Genomic DNA, 15,665 nt, shown 5'->3' on the forward strand with positions numbered 1-15,665 from the left:
ATTTAATAATTCAACTCAACTTTGACAACTATTATTCATTGTAATTGTATTAGGTGTGTTTGAGTTTTAATTATAAGCCAACTTATTACTTCAACTTTTTTTCGACTATTTGCGGATCTCATATGAGTTCTTACTTTTTTATACTTTTAGCAAAAAGTTAAATAAATTATTCCCAAATAGATAGTAAGAAAGTTTTTGTTGTGTTAACATTTTCTTTTGTCTTCACTCAATCACTCTTGGTCTGTCTCACGTGCCCGGTCCTCACTTAACAAATAACAAATTAAAAGCACTTTAGATTTAACAACTACTTTTTATTTTCAAGGTTTTAGATTAAATTGGCTTGTTGTTGGGTTTTTTTTTTTTTTTTAAATGCCAATATATTGTTAAGAGGATTATATTTAAGGTTATTTTAGTTGTGCTTAAAAAAAATTAGGATCAGAATGTTCAAAATTTTATTTTAAAGGATCAAAACAATTAAAAATTTTATATTATATTATATATGTTTTGGCCGAGTCAAGGGGTTCATTTGAACCCCCTGGGCAATGGCTAGCGCTACCCATGTTAGTAATAAAAGTTCTCCTATAGCTTTAAATNTAAAACTATTTTCCAAATTATTGAAATAAACATAATTCATTTAAGGGAGTAGAATTATCTTTATTCTCTTTGAAATAAACAAATATTAATCTATAGTTACGAATATTCATGAATCTTAAATTATATGTCATGCAATTTTCATTCTACCAAATAATAGATAACGATTGAGGTCCCTTTAAAATTAATATTTAAAGTTTAAACTTGCAATACATTATTTCTACAATGTCAATATATCCCTTTGGTGTTCTTCCATATATGTGTGTGTGGTCCCTTTGGTTATGATCCGTACATTTTGCCTTTAATATGTCTAAAAACATTATATTTTAATGTTCTAAGCGAGGTCATTTTTGTGCATAAAAGGTTCTAATGAAAATCGGGCATATTGATATTATGGTAACATTTAATGTTATAAATTACAAATTTTCAAATAGATATATTTCCTCGCTCCATGGGATTTCCTTAATTATGAAAAATGGGTGAATACTTTCTTCGTTTCATTACTTTATCCATTTTTCATCTAACCCACAAGGTTGCAACTAACTTTAACTAATTAATTTTAGATGGTACCAATAAGTTCTAGCTAACTCAATTATTAAAGTCTTTTATTATTGAGTAAAATAGATGAGGTCCAACTTCTAATAACAGAAAGTAATTATCATGCAAATAAATATTTTTTAAAAAGTAAATAAAACTTAGATGGTTCAAAATGTGTAGTTACCACAGCGAGTTGAGGACAATTGTGTAATTGTGAGCATGGCCTAGTTGGTAAATTTTAATGGAGAAAAAACAAAGAGTTTGCCAAAAGGCAAATTTTTGGGCCGGTTTAATAGAGGAGTTTGAGTAGAATTTTTTGTAATTTTTAAAAATATATGTGAATAAAAAAATGTGTAAAAATATTTATAATATTATTTAAAATTTAAAAATAAATATTTAAAATATCCTACCAAACGGGCATTTTCCTTTTTCTTGTTTTGTATTTTTCCTCATATGCTAATATGCATTTAATATTTTTGGCCAAAAGTGTCACATGTATGTGCAATAATTGAGAACGTCCAAAAAAGCATTACTATATGATGACTAGACTTTCGCTTATTGTCTTTGAAGTTGGCTTATCCTGTTGTGCTGAGGTGAGAGAGTCGAACTTTGTCCACATATATTAGTGGGAGAGATTTTTCCACAGGGGCCAACATATAATAGCCACCGAACCATTATAATCAGAATGGAATCTAAATTTTTAATCAGGTATGGCTTAGTAATCCTTGGTGGCTCCAAGATTTTTTTCTAAGGGGTCAATAAGAAGATAAATTTCATATAAAAAATGAATTTTATGGTCTACGATATTTCTTTATTACAAATTTGTCCATGGTATTAACAAGAAAATAAAATATAAACTATTAGTTCATTTGATTTTTTTTTTTTTTTTTTAGTAAAAGTTCATTTGGTATATAATTTCATAATACAATGAACATACTAATTATTATTATTAAGATGAAATCTTAGAAATCATCAATTGTTTTCAAATTCAATAAATATATTAATTATTATCGCTAAGTGAACTTTAATTATTATTGCTCAAAATTCTTTTATCTATTAGTTTGTTTTAACTCTTTACAATTCTTGTATTTAATAATTCAACTCAACTTTGACAACTATTATTCATTGTAATTGTATTAGGTGTGTTTGAGTTTTAATTATAAGCCAACTTATTACTTCAACTTTTTTTCGACTATTTGCGGATCTCATATGAGTTCTTACTTTTTTATACTTTTAGCAAAAAGTTAAATAAATTATTCCCAAATAGATAGTAAGAAAGTTTTTGTTGTGTTAACATTTTCTTTTGTCTTCACTCAATCACTCTTGGTCTGTCTCACGTGCCCGGTCCTCACTTAACAAATAACAAATTAAAAGCACTTTAGATTTAACAACTACTTTTTATTTTCAAGGTTTTAGATTAAATTGGCTTGTTGTTGGGTTTTTTTTTTTTTTTTAAATGCCAATATATTGTTAAGAGGATTATATTTAAGGTTATTTTAGTTGTGCTTAAAAAAAATTAGGATCAGAATGTTCAAAATTTTATTTTAAAGGATCAAAACAATTAAAATTTTATATTATATTATATATGTTTTGGCCGAGTCAAGGGGTTCATTTGAACCCCCTGGGCAATGGCTAGCGCTACCCATGTTAGTAATAAAAGTTCTCCTATAGCTTTAAATGATATTTGGTAGGAGTTAAGAGGCTCGAATGGTAGGGCTTTAACGAATGTGGTGTGCCCATGATAATAGCTCCATTAAAGTTCCAATAATACACGTGATATTAATTATTGTTGTTATGTGGCATAGAACCAATAAATCCACACCAAAGACTTTCTTTTACTAAAAAAAAAAAAGGAACCTAGTTTCGGCTCCATTTGAATGTCATCCCTAGCTTGGGTCCATTCTGGAAACCTGGATTGCAAATAGCCCACTAAAGTTCCACTAGGCTCACGAAACAAGGTTGGGCTTCATTGAGGTTCAGGCTAAAGCAGTAAAATTAAACTTTTTACTAAAGTGACAGGAGTGAATTATTGTGGGCTTTGACGGGTCAGATAAACTCAGCTTTGAGTTAGTGGAAACTGGACCAGACTTGACCCAAACGCCTAGAATCTACCACCATCAAGTATCAACCATCAAGCAAGAGAGAAGAGTATTAAGGCCTAGTTTTAGGCCCTGTTTGGTAGACTATCTAAATAAAATATTTTCAATTTTTAAACAACATTACACATATTTTTACATACTTTTTCATCTACACGTATTTTAAAAAATTACAAATAACATTACTCAAACTCTTCTATCAAACGGACTCTAGTTTTTAGACTAGTTTAGCATGTCATCAGAAAATCAATTCTTTCTTTTGAAAAAATAAAAGACAAATTTACAATTTACATCACTTTTAAATTTGCCCAAAATTCAAGTTAGTCTTGTGTTTTTTATTTTGTTCATTTCAATCTTTTTTTCATTTCTTATAAATTCAAATCTTCTGTTCATTCCACTAAGTCCATTAAGTGGGTTGCCATTAAGTTCCTTGAAAATAATGCTGCCGCTTTGGTATTTTAAAAAATCATAAATAAAAAAAACATGGAATATATATATATAGAGATAGAGAGAGAGAGAGAGAGAGAGAGAGAATTTGAAATTTGACAAAGGGGCCTAATGAAATGATGTCGTGGAGATCGAAATTCGTGAGAGTTGTGGAGATTGGGATTAGCAAGGAACTACAACCGTACAACGTCAACAGGGAAGCATGCTGAGGAAGACTCCCTTCAAGGAAGATTAAAGAGGGACAAAGAGTGAACATATAACTAGGCCATTTTCGCTCAATAATGCCCTTCGACAAATTATTTGGCCAAATAGAATAGTTTTGATTTTCGAACTTATATAAAAAAAAGTTGAATTTCTTGAAACTCAAAAAGTCGAGTTCCACTTCAAAAGTCGAGTTTCATGCCAAATCTACTGATGTGGCATTTTTAAAAGCTGCATATCTCCCTCTCTCTCTCTCTCTCTCTCTCTCTCATTGATCCAACCACTGCGAGCTCGTTGCCACCAAGTCCAATTGGGTTTCTTTTACGTTTGACACTAAAATCTTTACTTCTTTGTAAGGGTGACAAAGTAAGTCCAAACTCATTTGTCCACCTAAACTCATCCACTTTAATTGAATCCAAACCTACCAAATTATTAGTTGGGTTAAATGAGTATCAACCCAATTAGACCCAGTGATTATTAAGTTTTAACTAAAAACCCATTGAACCTCATTTAACCCAAAAACAATATATCCAAATTCAACCTAGCCCTTTCCATAAAAAAAAAAAAAAAAAAAAAAAAAAATTTAATTTCTCAATTTTAAAATCCATTCATTTTCTTGTCCTTTCTTGCCTTTTCTCAGAAACCACAAAGAAAATTTTTATCATTTCCTTTTCTCTCACTTTCTTGGCAACCAAACAACAACACTCAAATACTCTCTTTGAAAATCTAGAAAAATTCCCAGCAAAACAGAGTAAGTGTCTTAGAAAATCTCGATACATCTTTTTATCTTTAACCTCAAGCTGAAATCTAAAACTCCTTTGTAAACCCATACCCACATCAAGCACTCTTTGAAATACTGTCAAAGAATTCATTGCTCGTATCGTCATCAAGCGTACCCACCTTCCCAACACCAATCAGTTTAGCCTGAAGGTCTCCCTTCTCGCGCAAATCTCTTTATTTCTTCTTCACTTCGAACTCGCGGTTTCTTTTTTCAGATCCAAAATCCATTTGGTTGCTGAGAAAGTTGAGGAATTGATAGTTTTTATTCTTCACTTTCTTCTTTTTTTGAATTTGGTGTATGTAATAGAGCCTTTTGGCTATATTTGGTTCGATTGAGTCGAAGTTGCTTCATTTGGCTTCTTTTCTTTCTTTTTCTTTTTTCTTTTTTCTTTTTTGTGTTGGTTTTCAATTCGTAAATAATTGGAATCCAATTTTCAAAATTCATTTCCTTATTTTTCTAAATTTTCTTGGCAACCAAACGGTGGACCACTTAGTTTCTTATCTTATTCCTCTATTTTCCCGTCGCTAAGCTGTTATTGTGTTTATGGGCATTTTGGTAATTTTGATAATTGGATAATTTGGTGGGTTGGGGTTTACCCATTATAATTGGGTTGGGTTGGGTTTGGGTTAGGGTTAGGGTTAGAAGCAATTAGTTAAATGGGTTTTAATGGGTGAATGGGTTTTACATACTCAACCCAATTATGCCCACCCCAAACCCACCCATTTGACACCCCTACTTCTTTGGGGTTGTTTCCCATTTCAATTAAGGTTGTGATGGGTTTTGTTCAGCTAGTGTTTTGGTTTAAGTGTGGTTGTGTATGATTTAGGTGTGGCTAGATGTATGGTTTGGTCTGATTGTTGAAGAAGGGTTTGTTCTTTGTTGCGACAAGAGTTGTTATTGTAATTTTTTTTAATAAAAAATAAGTTGTCATGTGTTATTAAAAAAAATGTCACATCATTGTTCTGTTAATAGAGTGACCAATAGACCTCATTTTTTAAACTTTAGGGACTAAAGGAGCTGAACAAGTAAACTTTAGGGACAAATGGTAGATTTTTTTTATTTTATTTTTTTTGTTTGGTACTATGATAAGATTTGAGCTTATTATATCCACTCCATGATTATTATCATTTATCATTAAGCCAAGACATCAATTGGTATTGGTGGAATTCTAAATTATTTATCTATACTATTATGTGGCATTTGGTATAGGGTAATATTTTAAGATTCTCAAGAATATTTAAAGATTCTCATGTTTAGTTGCAAATCACCTTAAGGAATCACATGCCAAAGGTATTCGAATTCCCCCTTAACCCCTTCTTTGTAGGAATGTGGATTCCCTTTAAAACAGGTGGATATCCAAATTCCCAAGTTTAAAGAAATTTGTATTTTTTATAAATTGACAATTTTAACAATTTCTTCTTATCATTTAAGCAATGGAAATAAAACATAAAATAAATCATCAATATCTTATAGACCTAAATGTTGTCAGGTTGTTTTGTTATGGATTAAGCTCTTTTTAAAATTATAGATAAGAATTAATTTTTCCCCTTTTATATCTCCTATTTGGGATTGGTGAGATGTTAAAGTAAAATAAATTATTAATTTCCATTAACAATATTTTTCATAAAGAATAAGAATTTAAATAGTTATTTTTGTATTGTACTTGTCATTTTGAAATGTTATACTAAAATTTTAATGAACTTGTCATAATTTATAGTTTACATTTTGTTTGTCATTATTTATTTGGAAGAAGATTTAAAAAAAGAAAGAAAGAAGACTTGATATAGGATTTATAAATCTAAGAATAGTATGAGAAAAATAAATAATTCATTTAAAATTCTTAGGAATAAACCAAACATTATAATCTCACATTCCAAGGAATTTTATTAGATTCCCAGCTAAACTAAACATAGGAATAGTTACATTCCTAGGCATCTAGATTGCAAGGCATCACATTTCTAGTAATCTAGATGCCAGGAGTAATGTTGATTCTCTCGTACCAAACGCCACATTAATAATAGGATTCCCTGTTTAGGTTTTATAATTTTACGTACTAAAATATTCTTACACAAATTCGTAATTCTCTAAAATACCCCTAGCTTTTAGTTAAATAATTTTAAAATTTAAAAATATAAATTGGTTAAAAGAGTAATTTACTATTTTTAACAAAATTCTTAAGTTTTAGACTTTCAAACTTTTATCAATTTGCACATAGAAAAAATCCTATAAATTAAGATATTATCTCTATCTCACTTGTAAACGTTATTTTACTAAATCTAAAATAAATAAATAAAATCTAATCTCACGCGCAAAACACATGTGACAAATTTAATTTAATAATAAAAGACTTTATTAATAGAATACTCTTTTCTTTTCTTTTTTTGTTGAGAAACTTATTAATAGAATACTTAAATTAATTGTAACTCATAACAAATTTTTCATGTTAAAATAACTGTGTACGAATAGGACTGGTCATTTATTATTATTTTTAATCACCAGTAGAGCGTAGTGTACCATCCCTAGATATGGCAAAACTCTCGACGAGGTGCTTCCCGTTATCGATTGCAACTAATTATCTAACCATTAAAGAATTTTTTTATTAAAAAAAAATCAAAAAAGAATAATGTCCCCCGTAATTCATATGCACCCATGAGGGAATTAGGAGAAACTGGACAGATCCTTCTAGCCAGTAACAACATGTCCCCGTATGCTACTAAAGTAAAAGTCATTGCTTGCAAAACAAACTATGACTATATATATATATATGCACACACGCACACATTAAACTATTTCTCTCTCTCTCTCTCAACCTTAAAATAGATTATAAAATTATTTTTTAACTTCACTTATTTAGCTCAACATGTTTTCCAAAAATTTTTAATGGAAAACAACTTTATCTCATACCAAATTAAACAACTTTATCTTACTACTACGCTAGTACACGATGATCACTCTACAAGGATAAGTGATTGTGATGTGTACGGCGTAAGGGTCGGGATTCAAGTCTCCAAAATAAAGATTCACACACATATATACTTAGATTAAGTTAGACTCGCTAGAGTAGAATTTTTATCTTATATAAAATAAATAAATAAATAAAAGATAGTTTTTCTTTGACTTTTTTTTTACTCTAGCTACCAAGTATAGGAAAACTTATAAAACAATCATCTTCACATAGAATGTATTAGCTCTTTATACCTCCATGTTTACAAAATATCGATGAAATACCAGTACTTATCTTATATATATAATTTTTTAAGAAGATAGTTATAATAACTTTTAAATTTCAATTTTTTTATATACATTTTGAATTATTCTAAACATGAATTTATAGATTATATAATAAATAACATCTTATTAAGATAAAATTTTGTGTACACCTTGATAACAAAGGAAATATGCAATCCAACAATAAAATATTTACAATATCAATTAATAAGTGGTGTAACATAACATAGTATAACTTGAATTCTCAAAAAAATTAAAAAATGGTATAACTTGAGTCTAACATATATATATATATATATGGCAGATATTCATGAAAGTGTGCTTGAGACAAAAAGATCCACGGTTGTTTCTTCGACCTGAATAAATTTTCTCATGTAATTAATTGTTTCCAAGAAATATTACCAGAGGACAATTCTTTTAGATATAGAAGAAAAGTATTTAGGATTTGATGATTCAATTTAATTTTTTTAATCATTTAATTTAATTTTTTTTATATTTTATTTAAATGATATTTTGACAGACATCCACTACAAACTCATTTGATTTAATCTATATTATTTTGGGTAGGGTTTCGTCATATAGGTGAATTTGATATGTCTTTCGTGTTAAGATGTGCATCCCAAACACATGAAAGCACTAAAGGAAGTTTTATACGAAACCCATTTATTTATATCCCAAAAAACAAACAAACTACTTATCATATGAACCAAAAGGTACCTAAAATGAAATACAAACAAAATCTCCCCCAGATAGCTCCACTTATAAACCGTATCAAAAATCTGAGACGTAATCACTTTCTCCTCCTTATACTTGGTGTTATCTTTAACAGATACCAACTTTGATCAAAAGGCACGCCTCATGTTACCCTCAAGCCAAAATTACTAATTGTATAGCTTGCAAAATCCAAAGCATCGGTCTTCAGTATCTTGCCCTCTTCTTCGGGTCACTGTCCCTTCTCTCCCAAACTTCTCTCAGCATAAATAGCACCCACCTACTTCCATAGCTCTTAGTTCTTCTTCTTCTTCTTCTCACTGCCACTACATATCACAGGTATGTTCTTTATTTTGATCTTGTTTCTTTCGGAATTCACATGATCAGCTAGCTTTCAATCTCTATAAATATGTGACAAAGTTACACTTGATCTTTCTTTTCTTATCAGCAAACACCCGGAATTCTTTTTGCTAATTGGTGTTTGATGGGATCATTTAAGGAAGGGAGAGAAGAAAGTCACGGGGAACGAAGGGAAAGAGTGAAGACATGCATAGTTTATTCATGGTCATTAATGGTGAGCATGATAGGAGGTCTAACAATGGGGTGGTGGGAATACGAGTACCACTCCACAAATAGTCAACTTTGGATGGTGCCCTTTGGTCTAGTTCTGCTTATTACACCTCTCTTTGCTTGGTTCTCCATCTTTGTTTCCGATTTATGTAGCTCTAAGGTTGAAGATGCTCCGAGTGCTGCAACAAGTCAACCCGTTCGTCCACTTGCAGGTGACCTTGAGAGATCGATGATCAAATCAAAGAAGTTACCACTTACTGTGATTAATGTTGATGTATGACTCTTTTTTCTATTCTATGAGCATCTTTTTTTACTGTCCTAGCTAGGACAGTAAGACTTTGCTTCTCTTTTTACATTATCACGTCATTGCGCAGAATCATGAGTTATTTGATTAAGAGAAAATTCAAAAAGAGAGTGCATTAAATAAATGTAATTCTCAAATAGCATTCGGGCTGAGCATTCTTATCAAGAATGCTAAAATTTTTAGCATTTAACACTTCAAAAATTTACTTTATTTATCATACCATCCCACTTTAAAATACATCAAATATCAAAACTTTTATATTTTTTACCATTTAATTTAAATAATATAAACTACTCATTAAAATAATAATAAAACAACTTAACACAAACAACCAGCCAATCACCTCACCAACATAAAAATAAAAAACTTTTTTTTTTTTTTTTTTACAATTCAGGCTAATACAAGTTCACTGTGCAAGTATGCCAAAAATTTTACAATTTGAAAGTTTTGATGGAGTTGCTTTTTTGGTATTTTGATGCTAAAATTTGGCATTACCCCTTTTAGCATCCTTAATGAGGATGCTCTAAAGGCTTTTTTTTTTTTTGCAATATATTATATATAATTGATTTTTTTTATTCAAAGAAACAATATTATATGGTTTGGAAATGCCACTTGGCAATCATATTAATCAAATAGTAGTACTTCTGATTGATTATTAGTTGGTGGTGCATGTGCAAAAGCTTGATTTTTGGTGGGCTGCAGTCTATCCAACCAATCAAATTAATATTCTTTTCAATTCTTTAAATTAAAAGGAGGACAGCTTAGCTTAGTAGTATAAAAAAAAATTAAAAATAAAAATAAAAACTAAATTTCAATGCAATGATAGTGATGCTGTGAAATTATAATATGATGATTATTTTATGGAAAATATAAGAGAAGAATTCAATAGAAATCAAGTGGTTGCCGTGATATTAGCTAGGGAAGTATGGGAAGGCATATGAATGCAGCCTTCCCCAGCTCAATTAGTTCCAAATGGTATTAACTATTAAGCATCTACCTGCCGTCTTCTGCTTTCTTTTATCTTTAACAGGCAACGCGGCTTTCCAACGATGAGAGAGAGAGAGAGAGAGAGATTAGTGGGGGATGCATATACGGAGGTGGGGTTTGATTGGTAACTAGGACATTTTGAGACAATATATATCTTTCCAAAACAAAACCCAAGTATATATTTTAAATAAAATCCAAAATCTTATTAAACAAGTATGATGCATGTACAATCTATAACTTCTACCAAAGACAAAATTGTAAAATCAATGACATATATAATAAAACTGAAGACATTTGAGAGTTTTTGTTGAACTTATAATTTTTTAAATCTCACAATTTTACTCGTCATTATCCTAGAATATATAGAGTAATATTACGGTCACAAACTATTTTACAACATTTTTACGAAATGTTAATATGACCAATTTCTTATTAGTTTCATCTATACCCACCATTAACATCACTTTTTCATTTATTAATATCCACTAATTAATCATATCAACAATTTGTAAAAAAATTTGTATCTCTAGCATTACTCAAATGTATATTTTCAATTGAATTGAATTTTTATTTCATATTTAAACCCTCCATTATAATTTTAATGCATTATATTTCTTTAAATATTGAAATATAAAATTTCATATACAAATAAAATTAAAATAAATATTTATTAATATATGCTATAATTATCAAATTTTATATTAGAAATTTTAAAAAAAAATCATATTTTGTTAAATATCCTCGGACCGCTTTACTGGAGATGATTCCTCCTTGGGTCGGATTATGATCTTTACACGTGGCGTTGATCTCGCCTCCAGCTCAAGGCCCCATCTTTTTCATTTATGAAGCGCCCTTTGTCCGTTCGTATTCCGCGCTTGACGCTTCGGTGCGCGAAACGCGCCTTCATTAATGTCCTCGTGAATTAACACGAGTCCAACGGTCTATGGCCTCCTTGGAAATTGGTAGCTTCATTATTAGCCCAGCTGATAATTCTCTTTTCGAATTCTGCATGAATTAATTCTCACCAACCCTCATCCCCTATAAAAGGTGGGGAGATGGTTTCTCCACAATCCATGAACCTCCCAACACAAACAAAAAGAAAAACACATCCTTTCAGCTCCCCAATCCCTTTTAACAACCCCGCCGGAATTGTGACTGGAGTTGGCAAATATGAGGCGACTTTGGGCGGGTGTTAGGACATCCGTGCCAAGAGCCATTATGGCCGCAGCCCCCACTGGGCTTCCGGTGCGACAGAATCTAGGCGTAACCCTGATGGTGCCATACAAGGTGGCCCGGAGGGATGTTGTTAGAGTACCTAACGTCTCTCCTCGGAGCGCACCCCCGATGAAGAAGACGTGCGAATTCATCTCATGGGCGGTGCTCGAGTGTCGCCGTCTCCAACGGCCAACACTCGTGAGGATTGGAGAGAATCAAGGGAACATCATGGGGGAGGGTATCCCGGAGCCCCTGCATCTGCTCCTCTCTTTGTTCCAGCTCCGCCGCGCCGAGAAGGGAGTTGTTGGTGGCCTGGAAACCAGATGGCCCTCCCCCTTCCCTGCTTTTTGTGTCAAGCTCTCCCATTCTCTTTATACCAATAAAAGCACGGCTTGACACTTCCCTCTGGCTAGTTTTTTTAGGGCGGCTCCACCTGGGCCTCTGATTGTAGAACTAGCTAGTAGGATTAGCTTGTAAATTTGTTTGTGAAACATGCCTGCCTGAGCCTCTGATTGTAATTTGTACTGTTTCTATTTATGAAATAATAATATCAAGATTTCTCTTTTCGCTGTCAAAATTTTTTTTTTTTTTTTTACTTCGCCAACCAACTGTAAAACGACCACTTAGAACAATTGCCTGGTGCGCCGGCCAGCACCCTAATCCTTCCCACAGACGGCGCCAATTGTAGGGACTCAGTTTGGATTTGACCCTGAGTATGAATGGGTTTCCAGCCCAACAAGCCCAAACAATAAATTTGTAGAGAGTGGGTTAAAGGTTTAGGCACTGGCCTTCGTTCATCAAGCATGAACTCTCTTTTATAAAAGAAAATACTTAGAGTTTATTTACAACTGGGGGGATGCTTCTCGGCCCGTGGCCGAGGAGCCCCTTTTCTTCTCCCTCTTCCCCCCCCTTTTTTTTACTTTACTTGCTTTTCTTATATAGTCTTCATCTTTCTATCTCCCTCTTCCATCTGTTGATCATCCATTCGCCTCTCTTTTGGCCGTCCGTCCTATCAGGAGCCTTATCAGTACTCAAGTGGTTCACTCTGATCAATGTTGCCCTGCTAAGGAGTTATATCCCCATTAATGCGGCTAGAGGGGTTAGGTGAATGCATTAAGTGTGAGGGTGACAGCTTACTTTGGGCCTGGTCTTTCCCAGAAATCATCCTTGTCATGCCGAGGACGAGGAGGTCCTCGGCGTGGATCCGGAAAAGAAGCTTTCCCCAATCTAGCCTTGAATGGTTAATATTCCTCGGCGTGGGCCTTGGGCCTGCTACACGATGGGCCGGGGCTATCAGGCCCACGAGCCCCACACCTACCATTGACATCACTTTTTCATTTATTAATATCCACTAATTAATCATATCAACAATTTGTAAAAAAATTTGTAAAAATTTTTGTATCTCTAGCATTACTCAAATGTATATTTTCAATTGAATTGAATTTTTATTTCATATTTAAACCCTCCATTATAATTTTAATGCATTATATTTCTTTAAATATTGAAATATAAAATTTCATATACAAATAAAATTAAAATAAATATTTATTAATATATGCTATAATTATCAAATTTTATATTAGAAATTAAAAAAAAAATCATATTTTGTTAAATTTTATCATGCATTGCACAAATTATCGACTAGTGTACGTGATAAACAAATTATCAACTAGTGAACAATATAAACAAGAATCATATTTTGGTATGAAAGTTTGATTCTATCAAGAGTATAGACAAGGTGATACAGTAACCAAAGCTATCCTTGATTATTTGCATAGTGCGTTTATGGATAAAGATATTAATTTCACGCTTATTGTATTTGCAATGTCATTTATAGAATCATTGCATAAGTCAGCTAATAGATTGTAAAAAATCCTACCCCAACTTATTTCACCAACCTAAGTTTCTTTGTCCCAAGTATACTTATAACAAACATCGTGCTAGTTGTTTTTGAAGCTTTGCATATCATGAATAGTAGACAACGAAGAGGTGATGGGAAAATGGCTCTTAAGTCTTAAGTTAGACACTAGCAAAGTGTATGATTGTGAGAGACCACAACCTCAACTTGTTAATTTAAATTTTGAACAAAACCTATGTAAATGAGTAAGATTGTTTTTATTGTCTCTCAAAATGAACATTGAACTAGTGATACCGTTTCCCCTAGATCCAAAGTTTTACATTTCGAGTAGCCACTTGTTTTAGATAAGGGAAAAAAATGAGAGAAAATCATATAATAAAATAATTCCTCGTTTTGTTGATTGAAAATTTGGAATTTATATTTGATAGAATTATTATTATTATTATTATTATTATTATTATTATTATACACACATTGACTTATTCCTAGATACAAGTTGGAAAGAAAAAAATTACAAGATTTTTTTAACTACATTCTAAAAAATGAAAATTATAGGATAACACCAAGTTTATGAACCATTTATATAAAATTGGATGTTAAGTTAAAGAGTGGAAATGTGTTAGGCACCCACCCTGTCCAGTGAATTTGTCTTCTAAAATATATATAGTCATGTCATGCAAACATCATCCAAACATTTCACAAACAATAAAAGAGTATATTAAGTTTTGCAAAAGATATCAAAAGACTAGGGTTTTGAAAATTTAAAAAAAAAAAATGAAAATTAGAGTTCATCCCATGTCATCAAATACAAACATACAAAAGAGCATGTTTATAGTATTCATCCCATATTATTGAATATAAAAATTATTGCATATCCCATATCTAAAGCTTTAGAGCCTACAGTACTACTCGATTAGAGATTCATACTTGCATGTGATGCTGGATTTAAAAGTTGTCGTGAATGTTCTTAAGGCTTATCATTGTGCATCACGTTCTTCTTTCAAGCTTGGAAATTTGAGCAGCATTCTTAATTCGAATCAATGCTCGATTTAAATGGGCAACACCTCCTTAGATTTCAGGCAACACCTTTTTGAAAACAAATCTCGTATTCTTCATGTTCTTAGTGCTCTTCGTGAATTTTAGCAAAGCAACAACACTTCTTCAACAATTTGGGAGTGAAAATGAATCGAAGACTTTCTTCAAGTCAAATTTATGCTTAGATAATCATAAACTTGAGGCTTTTAAAGGGTAGAATGTCATGATTGAAAAAAAAAAATTCAGCAATTACTTAGGGCCTATTTGGTTTACTCTTAACTCAAAACTCAATTCTCTTATCTCATTTCTCATCACTCAAACTCAGTTTTCATAACTCATATCTCCATCTCTATCTTATTTTTGTTTGGTTTCAAATCTGGGTGACATGTCTCTCTCCTCCATCTCTTTCATTTTTTTTTTCCCTCTCCTCTTTCACGAAGCCTGAAACATTGAAACCTTTCTCCTCCCATTTTCGGCCTCTACCACCTCCAACAACCCACAAACCCACCAATTGCAATTCTCAAAAACCCAGCCCACTGCCATTGTTTTACTTCCACCACCATACAAATCACCAAAAATCAAACCCATCCACCTTAGCAAATCCACCAACACCTTCAACATCATAGCAAATTCTTTTACATATATATAATAAAAATAAAAATAAATACCAAAAAAAAAAAAATTACCCCCACAAAATCCACAACTCCAAGCCCAAAAAGCACACCTTAACCTAATTAAAACGCAAATCACAACTGAAATCAAAGTCCTCTGTCATCATCGCGTGAAGAAAAAGAAAGAATGAAGAAGAAGAATAAGAAGCTGAGAAAAAAAAACCAAAGTGAAGAAGAAAGAAAGAAAAGAAAAGAAAAAAAATGAGAAGAAGATGAAAGAACCCAAAATTAATTTTTTATTTTTAATTTTTTATTTTCTCTTCGTTGCCAGTTAAACCCCAAAAAAAAAAAATCAATGTGAAGAAAGAAAGAAAAAAAAAATCAATGTGAAGAGATGAAGAAAAAAAGAAGCAGCCGCTGTGAAGAAAGAAAGAGAAGAAAAGAATGGCGCTGGAGTGAAGGAAGGAAAAAAAAAAAAAAAAGATAGAGAGAA

The 15,665-nt window shown here is 31.7% G+C and overlaps 1 long non-coding RNA gene across 1 annotated transcript; it reads left to right on the forward strand.

Annotated features, from left to right (window-relative positions):
* Positions 1-8,491: 8,491 nt before the first annotated feature.
* On the forward strand, positions 8,492-9,520 carry LOC111993290 (uncharacterized). The gene is made up of 2 exons (XR_002880944.2): positions 8,492-8,931; positions 9,041-9,520. It is a non-coding gene; the product is annotated as an uncharacterized LOC111993290 (long non-coding RNA).
* Positions 9,521-15,665: the final 6,145 nt, after the last annotated feature.

This window comes from Quercus suber, unplaced genomic scaffold (assembly GCF_002906115.3).
Source record: "Quercus suber isolate HL8 unplaced genomic scaffold, Cork oak 2.0 scaffold_76, whole genome shotgun sequence".
NCBI lineage: Eukaryota > Viridiplantae > Streptophyta > Magnoliopsida > Fagales > Fagaceae > Quercus > Quercus suber.